General features: G+C 37.7%; 1 long non-coding RNA gene across 1 annotated transcript; it reads left to right on the plus strand.

Moving 5' to 3' along the window:
* The first annotated feature begins 9,740 nt into the window (after positions 1-9,740).
* On the plus strand, positions 9,741-10,452 carry LOC145731864 (uncharacterized). The gene is made up of 3 exons (XR_014178898.1): positions 9,741-9,870; positions 9,929-10,231; positions 10,314-10,452. It is a non-coding gene; the product is annotated as an uncharacterized LOC145731864 (long non-coding RNA).
* Positions 10,453-11,002: the final 550 nt, after the last annotated feature.

The following is an 11,002-nucleotide window of genomic DNA, read 5'->3' on the forward strand; positions in this document are numbered from 1 at the left end:
TAAACTTATTAGAAGCACAAACACCTAAATTTTGAATTTTAATGTGAGTACCATCTAGGCAACCAATCACTTTGGGAAATCGAGAGGTGTTGTAGTAAAATTTGTTTTGCTCATGAATTAGCTCATGTCTAGCAGGCATTTTTACATAATTGGGTAGTAATTTCTTTTTTTTTTTTTGTAATTGGTGTAGCAATTTCTTTGAGACTTTCAATATAATTTTGGAAACTGTGGATTGATACATCTCCATAAAATCACCTATTACAGTTTGATGGCTGCATGTTGCATAAAAATTAAGGGCTGTTAGAAGCTGGTTTAATGGAGAACAACTATTATTCCTTAAAAAAAATATTAATATTGTCACGAAGAAAATAAATCAAATTTATTTCACTTGAACGGAAACATTAAAAAATGTGGAATTTATATTACTTGAGCGGAAACATTAAAATTATGGAATGCGGTCAGAGTGCAACTGCACTTATGATGCAATAGCAAAACTATGCCCCGGAGTGCGACCGGATGCTGGGTTGCGAAATATGCGGTATATTTTCAAGTACCGAGGGCCGAAAGGTCGTCACGAGTTGTCGGCTAGAGGAGACCAGGTCTGAGAGTTTTTGATTAGTGGAACCATTGTTTGGAATGCTATAAGAAGGAAGTTGTACCCTAGAGAGGGATTCATTCCAGTCAGTCCAGTTTTGCTGTGCACCACGTCGGAGAAGGCAGTACCTAGCCAGAAGACTCCGCTCACGCCGCAGAATGTAGTCGTCCTGAATTCTGCAACCTGCACCGGGTTCATAAATTAATTAAATAGTAAACCATATTGTTACGGGAAAATCGTAACAATATCTTAAACTATAATAAATCGCGAGTGCCAAACCCTCCAGAAAGCTGCCCTCATAATTGTTTAACATATGTAAGTATGTATTTGTTATTGTAATATTTTGTGCATGTAAAAGGTATTGTTTAAAGTGCTACTTTTGGGAATTATGTTGAAAGTGTTATTCCGATTCACGAAGTTGATAAACCAACCATTTTGTCAATTAGTTTGATTCTACCTCTGAAACAAGATCTCGGTAAAGGCGTTTATTAAAGTAATAAACGCACGTCTCGTTTAACTTGTTGGGCCAAAAGGGCTTTACAATTTAAACGTGACAATACTAAATGCTGTTTATGTAAGTTATAAATCAGAAAGGGGTCTTTGTGTTAATAAGATAGGCATGTACTTACAGGTCATTATAATATTCCAGATTATGCTCAATCTGTTCTAATGCTTGAACAGTTGTTTCTTTACGTAAGCGAAATCTTTTATAAAAAGACAATCCATTCATATAATTAAAATGATTTTTTCTGTCATATATCCTTCTTCGGAAGCCAAAATCAATGATATCCATAATATCCCCATCATCTTCATCCAACTCCATCATATTCGTGTTTTTACAAATATATTTTGTCTGCTAATAATAACGCCTTTAGGTAAATAGGTGAACCTGACAACCATTAAAAACCTAATCCACCAATACTCCACTATACTTTTAGGTCAGGACCAACAACAAACAATCGGGATTTTGAAAATACAGGTTAGGTAATTATCAACAATTGGCGGCATAACAGTTTAAGCCGTCAATATCTATTGCTTCAGTTTAGGGATAGTAAAGCCCGTTTATATTATCAAATCACGACGGCGCATACGAAAATACAAGTTTATCCTTTATATGCGACTGAAACAATTTGCAACTCAATAACGTATAATGGAGCTTCTGTTAATATACCAATCAGCAAAACTTTAGTAGCCAACTATGCAATTAAAGATTTTAAGCCTGTGTTTCACCACAAATGTACAGGTGAAAGAGTACATACAATCTGGGATGCCTGCCATATGGTCAAGTTAGTTAGAAACACTTTTGGTGAAAGGAAAATTTTATATTGCCCATCCGGGTTAAAAATTAACTGGGATCTCATCGTTAAATCATACGAAATTCAAGTTCATGAAGGATTAGCTGCAGCACCAAAACTGACCTCTCGTCACATTAATTTTCAAAATGAGAAAATGAAAGTGAAATTTTGTGTGCAAGTTTTAAGTGCAGGTTTACTGTTTTGCAAAGAAAAAAATATTTCTGGCTTTGACGGCTGCGAAGAATTTTGTCTAGTAATTAATAATATTTTTAATATGTTGAATGCAAGAAATTTTAGTTCAAAAGTCAGTTTTAACAAGCCATTAACAGCCAAAAATATGTATTTTCTTCATGAAAGAAAGGCGGAATATACCAGGTGTCCAAGAGCACCCTGGACATAGGAGATTAACATGGGAAAACGGTTTTGTTTTTTTTGCGCCTGTACGGTTGATTTGATTGAAAAATCGTATTAATGAAAGTTGTAGTACCTATCACGGACTAGTTTTCTGTATTTTTTTCAGATCTGTAACTTGAACCCTTTCGTCGTAAAACACGAACAAAAATGCGAAAATTTTAACTTTTTACCTGCACTGTATAAGCGGTTGTCGAGCAACCGTACCAGCAACAATGATCTGTTTACCCGTTGACCGACAACCGCCTATACAGTGCAGGCCAAAAGTTTAAATTTTCTCATTTTTGATCGTGTTTTACGACAAAAGGGTTCAAGTTAGAGATCTGAAAAAAATCCAGAAAACTAGTCCGTGATAGGTACTACAACTTTTATTATTACGATTTTTCAATCAAATCAACCGTACAGGCGCAAAAAAATCAAAACCGTTTTCCCATGTTAACCTCCTATGTCCACTGACACTGTACTGGTAATTTGTTAATACATACCAACAGAAAAACTGTTTTTTTTTTGGGACTAATTGTAGGTTTAACAAGTTTATTTAATTTGTATGATGATTTAGTAGTAAAACATAGTTATTTGTCATTTATTTCTAGTTTTATTTTAAGTCAAGACCGCTTAGAGATATTTTTTAGTGCGGTAAGAATGCGTTTTGGGCACAATAATAACCCTTCTTTCTGTGCAATTAAATTCTAGTAACAGAATTATGGATAGTGATTTAGAAGTTTTTGTCAGTGGTTGAACAGGACCATAATTACTTTGAAAGCTTACTGACGTTATCACATTTTGTTGAAGAAATTGTTATGTATATTGCCCGATTTGTCGTAAAAAAAGTATACCAGGTGTCCAAAAGCACCCTGGACATAGGAGATTAACATGGGAAAATGGTTTTGATTTTTTTGCGCCTGTACGGTTCATTTAATGGAAAAACACTTTAGATAAAAGTTGTAGAGCACATTTTCGGCTATCAACTTGTAATTTTTTCAATACCGTAGATTTGACCAATAAAACGAAAAACGGATCTAAAATTCGGAAATTTTAAATCTCGCGCCAAGCTGTCGTTAGGGAAAGTTTATATCCGGCCGTGATACCAACCTTTCAAAATCATAACAAATCGCTGTCAGTCATTCTGCAGGCCCACTAATCTCATATAGGCAATGTGAAGCCTTGTTTTGGATTCTTTCGAGACCCAGGGGGAGCTACTGTATTGTTTTTACCTGTAGATGGTTTTGTGGTTAAGCAAAAGAAAATGAAAAGGATGTAAACTACTTTTGACAAATTCAAATTTTTTTAGACAAGTCTATTTATTAAAATATTGATATTACGGTAGAAGTTTTTAATTTATACTGATTTATACGTGTGATTTATACTAACTAATTCGTGCGCGGTGTTTTTATAGTGTTTTCTGTCGTTTGTGCAATTTTTGCACAATAGGTGTTTTTAGTTTAGTTTTTTAGCTTTTGGCTGGGTTTTACAACGAATTTTGTCACTATGGGCAAGGCGGGATGTGCCATAAAGGGGTGCAGCCCTTCAAAACATTTCCGACGATTTCGTTTTCCTAACCCGGAAAAAGACAGTGTTACTTTTTTACTGTGGAAACAATTTTTAGGACGATTTGTTTTACTTCTTTGTTCTAATATAGAAATTTATAGCAGGTAAGTTCTCAAGTAAAGTTTATTTTTATTCGTTATAATGTTAAGGTAGTAAGAGGATTACTATAAGAGGTTTTCAAGGAGGCAAAGAGAAAATAGGTTTAATCATTTGTAAAACTCAACATAGCTTCTTAGTTTATGGCGATTCTTTTGGTAAGTATAGTGGAAAACTAATGTATTCTTTTGCATAAAGTGCGTTTAAACAGTACTATAACTCACTGACTAATAAATGTATCTGTTTTAATACCCTAGTTTTGCACTGTACCTAGGTACTACTAATAGTAGTACTTAATAGAAATAAGGTACAGTAGATAAAAATGAAACTGAAATGTATTTTCAGGTATTATGTGTGTGAAAAGCACTTTTTGCCTGAAGACTTTAACCCATATAACAGACGCATGCTAAAAAAGGGAGTGATTCCTTCAAGGTTCTTACCAAGTCCTTGCCAGCAAGTACCGAAGGACCCAGATTCCCCAAGTAATTTTATTCAAATAAAAATATACCTATACAGTGATGTCGCCCATGTTAGTATTAGTATTTTTATTTTTTAATTGAGGTTTTGTTTTCTGTAAAAACTGCTGATAGCATGTTGGACATTTCCATTTAAAATCTAATAAAAAAAATTGTGGAGTTTGAGTGAGTGCTCTTTCATTGCACTTACCTAACCTAACACCTCCACTGTGTAAAGAATGTGAAGATGGACTTATATACTTTTCGTTCTTGTAATATTTGAAATGTTTGTTTCACTAGACCTTTCTAATGCAGACCTTCCCTCTTGAAAGCCCCTCCATTGACTATGAAAAATTAAATAACTTATCAGATCGAAGACCATCAACTTCTGGTAAATATTGTAACATAAAGATTACACTAGGTGCCGTTACCCTAAGTTGCCCCGGTCTCCCCCAGTACATTGTTTGTGTCAGCAAGATTGGCGAATTGGGGTCATGATTTGAGTATAAATACTGCACCAAAAGCACGTACAGATTACCGAACTCTGGGGTCTCCCCAGAGGGAAGTCACTGACTGATCTCCGGGTTAGTCTGGGTACGCCTATTGTGCAACTTAAAAGTGGAGCAGTAGGTGACCAAGTGCCACACCCTAGATCAGCCCTAACAAAGGAATTAGTGTGGACGCGCAGCACGAGTTGCCGTTCCAGCTTACCTCCCTTTGTTAGGCTCTTCGCGTCTTTGCCGGCTCGGTGAATGCCCTCGGACCTAAGTCTAGGGTTCATTCACCACCGCTAAAGCGTTGCCCTCCGTGTACCTTTGCCTAGAAGCCAGACCACGTCATGATCCCCGCCATCTTAGCCATCTGGGGGTAAGATTATCGTCTAGAGATTAAGGCACTATTACGTAATAAAGAGTGGGTTACCTGTGGAAACCTGAGTATTCTTCCCCCTCAACCAACCCTTAACGTGACATGGTGGAGGTGCCTCGTTGGATCCCCGTCTGTTAATCCTCACATTAGCAGACACACCCTCGCAGACGCTAAACAAGAGCACAAAGAAAAAGGGAATGATTGAAGACGGTACACTTCTAGGTCCACAAAATCTGGCAGCCCGCTTCGAATAAGGTACAGAAGCTCAAGTGGAAGAAGATAAGCTAAGACAATGGCCAGAAGGGTAAGGAAGAAACATAGCGAAAACACAATGAGGTTGTGGAAGAAAAAGGGCTAGCCTGCAGGTCCACAGTTGCTTGAACTGAGTAGGGCAATGTCAAGAGGGACCTGTAGGACGCTCTAAGAAGGCAACCATAGCGCAACATTTTTGGTGCATAGCAGCACATTATTTTCGTATTATAATGGGTATGGTAAAAGGCAAATTTTCTTAATTAGGTTTCATAGAATAAGTGTATAGTTAACGCAATTATTTATTTACAATATCTTGATTTCTAGGTCAGTGTCGCGGTCCCTGACCTAAGTGTAGGTATGTGATGACCTAGCAAATTCGTGCAATTATGAAGTTCTAGGTTACAACAACAAAGTGTACTGGTTTACATAATGATTTTATTTATGTTTTAAGAGATGTATGGCAAACAAAGTAATAATTGGAATCTTATTTTATTTTTTTTAGGGTCAACCTGGCAATCTTGTTGCGTCTATCGATCAACTGCTACAGCCTTGTTGAAAAGCGAACTAGCCTTATGTCTTGGAGAAGCCGACATCTTCAGATGGGTCCCGCCACGACGGTTCTACTTACACCCGTGTGCACCCGAAGTCTTTAATAAGTCGAGCTGAAGAAGCATCTCCAAATGGGCTGACGTTACTTAGGAAGAAATATACATGTCCAAGGATAGGTGTGCTAAAGGAGCACGCAAAAGGACAGAATATGAAGAAATGAAGCTAAGCGATGAAGTTTGCCGCTTAGAGAATACAGTGCCAAGAGAAGGCACTACGATGAGATGAAGCCTAGGTGAAGCGTTTCCACTTAGACGATGGTGCCAAAGAAGGGTACAATGAGCAATTTTACGGAATTTCGCTTAATAAGGAAGGCAATAAGATAGACGCAACAGCAAGGTTGAAAGGTGACCCAATGTAACATTTGTGATATTTTAAAGTACACCCCTATCTCTACTATATTAAGCTATTATATTGTAATCTGGTGAAGAAATAAAGGACTCGTTCCACCACCTTTATACACCCTATAGCATTTAAGATTAACATTAGTATATGTAGACTTTATGTATAAGTTTCGCTTTTAGTGTTCGGGGCGAACACTTTCTAGGGGAGGGGCATGTAACATAAAGATTACACTAGGTGCCGTTACCCTAAGTTGCCCCGGTCTCCCCCAGTACATTGTTTGTGTCAGCAAGATTGGCGAATTGGGGTCATGATTTGAGTATAAATACTGCACCAAAAGCACGTACAGATTACCGAACTCTGGGGTCTCCCCAGAGGGAAGTCACTGACTGATCTCCGGGTTAGTCTGGGTACGCCTATTGTGCAACTTAAAAGTGGAGCAGTAGGTGACCAAGTGCCACACCCTAGATCAGCCCTAACAAAGGAATTAGTGTGGACGCGCAGCACGAGTTGCCGTTCCAGCTTACCTCCCTTTGTTAGGCTCTTCGCGTCTTTGCCGGCTCGGTGAATGCCCTCGGACCTAAGTCTAGGGTTCATTCACCACCGCTAAAGCGTTGCCCTCCGTGTACCTTTGCCTAGAAGCCAGACCACGTCATGATCCCCGCCATCTTAGCCATCTGGGGGTAAGATTATCGTCTAGAGATTAAGGCACTATTACGTAATAAAGAGTGGGTTACCTGTGGAAACCTGAGTATTCTTCCCCCTCAACCAACCCTTAACGTGACAATATGAATACATATAATTATTTTGTATAGTTTGTTTTTTTCAAAAGTTTAGCTATATCATATCCCGCGTCACCACATTACTTTTGAATGAACTGATTTGATATATCTATAATTATTAGGCACATATTCACCAAAAAAACGAGCAAAAATGAACAGGACCAAACATTTGTTTGACAAAAAAACATGCACAAACCAAATCAAATTAAATGTGAAGTAGTAGTCCATTTTTCTCAAAGTGGAGGTGTAAGTGTAAAAGTGATGGGAAAGAACACACAGCCTTCTCCATAAAAAATTTATTCAAACCCCCAAAATGTTAGAGGGGTCGCTCGACATATGTTTCGGGCACATAAGTACCCATCTTCAGGAGCTAAAAGTTAGAAAGTCTACATGATGTATTACCCCTAAATGGTTGGACCAAACATACCCCATATGACAAGGTGAAACGCCGGCTATCTTTCTTTAAAGGGGAGACAGCAAACCCAAGTTTAAAATTAATATACCGTAAGGCCAAACATTACTGTCGTACTTAAAGAAGTTTAAAAAATCTGATCTGAAAAATCTTAAAATATTAAAATCCTAAAAATTCTTGTTAATGAACTTGTTAAAATGATTGTAATAAATCTTGTTGAACAGAAACCCACTGCTAGTAGCTCTTGAAGATGGGTACTTATGTGCCCGAAACATATGTCGAGCGACCCCTCTAACATTTTGAGGGTTTGAATAAATTTTTTGTGGAGAAGGCTGTGTGTTCTTTCCCATCACTTTTACAAATCAAATTACATACGCTCTTTAATCCTCAAATTCTCATACAGGTATCTGTGCATAACCAGTATAATAATATTTATAAACCTGTTATGTATTCCTAGGTTTATAAATTTTATTTAAGTAAATTTTCACAAAGTAATCAATCAACAGGCAATCCTAATCAAGATGTGCTTCCAACTTCCTCCATCTTTTCCAAGAATGAATCCCTGTCTTCTGGTAAGTTTCACGTTTTAAAGAAGCAAAATATTGTCACACCCGTGTTAGTAGTTACGGTGCACACCCAGTAACCACCATAGTCAGCAAGGTTAGCGTAATGAGGTCGCTGACGAGTATAAAAGATGCACCGTAGCTCGGCTAAGGCACCGAACTCTGGGGTCATCCCCAGAGGGAGGTCACTGGTCTCTAGGTCGGTCTTCGAGCAACAGTCCCAACTTTCTAGTGTCCGGACGGCACGTTACCTTCTTGGAAGCCCAGGCTGAAAAGACAAGAGTTCTTACGCATACCACGAGGTGACCGTCCGAACTCTTGACACTATCAGTACCTTCCCAAGTAACCAAGTAAGTCCTTTGGGCGTGTCGGTCATAGGGGCTCCCTGCTCGTATCGAGCGGGTTTCGCTTGGCGACACTTCAGGAGGGCTTACGCACCTACATCTACACACACCCACACACAATCCCCCCCTTGGACAGTGTTCACTGCCTAATAAAGAAGACATACTTGAGCTACAGTCTTGTTTCTCTTCCTACCTCTACTACGCTACCCCCTAAACGTGACAATATTTCTAATTTGGGTTTGAGATTGAAGGTTTGCTTGATGTTTATAACTAACAAATAAGAAAGAGGGAAAGAGAAAGAGACATATTTTTTTTTTGTATAACAGGCTTTTCTTACATTGTCGTTTAATTTGTCCTCAAGAAATGATAATAATAATTATTCATATTGTTATATTTATTTAGGCATTCTTCAAGCTGTTGGACTGAAAAGGTCCAGTAGATTATCTCCTAGAGCTAAGCGGTTGTATTCTGAAGTTGTACATTTAAGGAAAAGCAGCAGGCAGTTAAAAAGAAGAAGGTCGCACGCTGTGAAAAATTCAGCTTTTACAAAGAAAACTTGCTTAAGGGAAAAAGCCATTACTTGGATAAGAAGTAGTTTTACGAAGGTTGTAAAAAAATTTTTTATTTCGCAAATGCTGAATTTCGAAAAGAAACCCAAAGGTAGACGTCTTACTGAAAGGAATAAGAAATACCCTGTTGAAACATAACATACATTTTCATCAGGATGGTATTTTGAAAACTGCTAAGTGGGAAGATTGGCGGAGTGCTTGGCAAAATGATTGTGTTGATGGGGATTTGTGCCTATTAACCAAAATTACTGAAGGTCACATTGAGGAGAATAACATGAAAAAAATTAAAGTTTCAGTAACCGCACAAACTTTTAGCAGAATGTTTGCATCCGTTATAAACCTGATGGCTGGCAATGGTAATAAGGAATTACACTACGTACTTTTTGTTTATTCGGCTTCGGAGTAAAGCGATATAATTTAGATGTTTTACAATTTTGCCTTATACCAGCATCTTACCTCGTTTTTGTTTTAGTTATGGGGGCCTTTTTAATGACATCCATTTTCTAAATATTTTTAGCTAACTTAATATGTCCAATGGACTTAAGATCAAAGGACACATCAAGTTTTCTTCTATTCATGGATCAACTTTTTGACAGTCTGAACGGTTATTTCTTATTTGATGCCAGAAAACCTCTAAAAAAAGTTGTCCGATTAGATAAAGATTCTCCTCATACGAAATTTTGGCAGTCAGCAATAGAGACACTTCGCACTTTTAAAAGTTTATCAACCCGTGGTACGTATCAAATATGAAATAAAACTCTTTTTAAATGCTAAACAACTCCATTTTGTAGGCAATCCTCCGACTCTTCGAAACTTTATTTTTACCATTAAAGGCTTTCTTCTTCTACGAGAAGAACTGACTAAATGCGGGTTTAAATATTTCAAAGCCAGGCAATTCCAGCAAGATGCATTGGAAAACTTTTTTGAAAGAATTCGTCAAAAAGGCCACAGAAATGTCAATCCCAGTTGCTCCTATTTTGGTCCTATTTATGTCTTGTTTATTAAATGATTTAGTTTCCAAGCATTCATCAGGAGCTAACTGCGAAGATGATGGTGGAAAAATTCTGATGACTTTGGAACGGTTTTTTAAAGAGGTAGTTACAAATATAAAGATATATTATTAGTTTTCAGCCAGATGATGAGCACAAAATACCATGAGTGCTTTATATTTTTTAGCACAAAGATGAACTCCAAGAAACTAAACAAACAACTGATGTGACCTATGACATTCCCCTTCGAAGTCCGACATTAACCAAATTGCAGAAAGCTGCTCTTGGATATGTAGGCGGCTATTTAATCAAGGTGTCGAAAAAACGTAACATTAATTGCTGGGCTTGTCGGCATAACCTATTTAAAAGAAGTGAAGAAAATGAAGAGTATCCTGACTTTAATGCATTTTGCCGGGTGAAAGAATACAATCTTGATAAACAACGACTCCAGTATTCAAATTCGCAGCTGCTGAGACGTTTAGCTAAAGTCTTTGGAGTATGAAGTTGGGGACAGAGTAAAGATATTCATACCAATAAGAAAAGTGGGCAAGAGCGAGAAATTGTTGTTAAGGTGGTTTGGGCCATACAGGATTACAAAAAAAATAAGCGAGGTGAATTACGAAGTGAAGCAAGAGGGAGGCAGAAAAACTGATGTGGTGCACATAGGCAGGATACTACCATTTTATGATGAATGGACACTGGGTGACATATCAGAAGAAGAAGAAGAGGGGGACGACAAAGGCCACAGGGCACCCACAAATACGTAAATAATACTAAGGCAGAACATTTTTCCAGGTTCTGCTCGGTAAACTCCCAGCACGTAGAGGTAACAGCAGGAGCCACCTGGAAAGAACTATCTAGTACAATCATATACGA

The sequence above is a fragment of the Ips typographus genome, linkage group LG7, assembly GCF_016097725.1.
Source record: "Ips typographus isolate SLU linkage group LG7, UJ_Ityp_2.0, whole genome shotgun sequence".
NCBI lineage: Eukaryota > Metazoa > Arthropoda > Insecta > Coleoptera > Curculionidae > Ips > Ips typographus.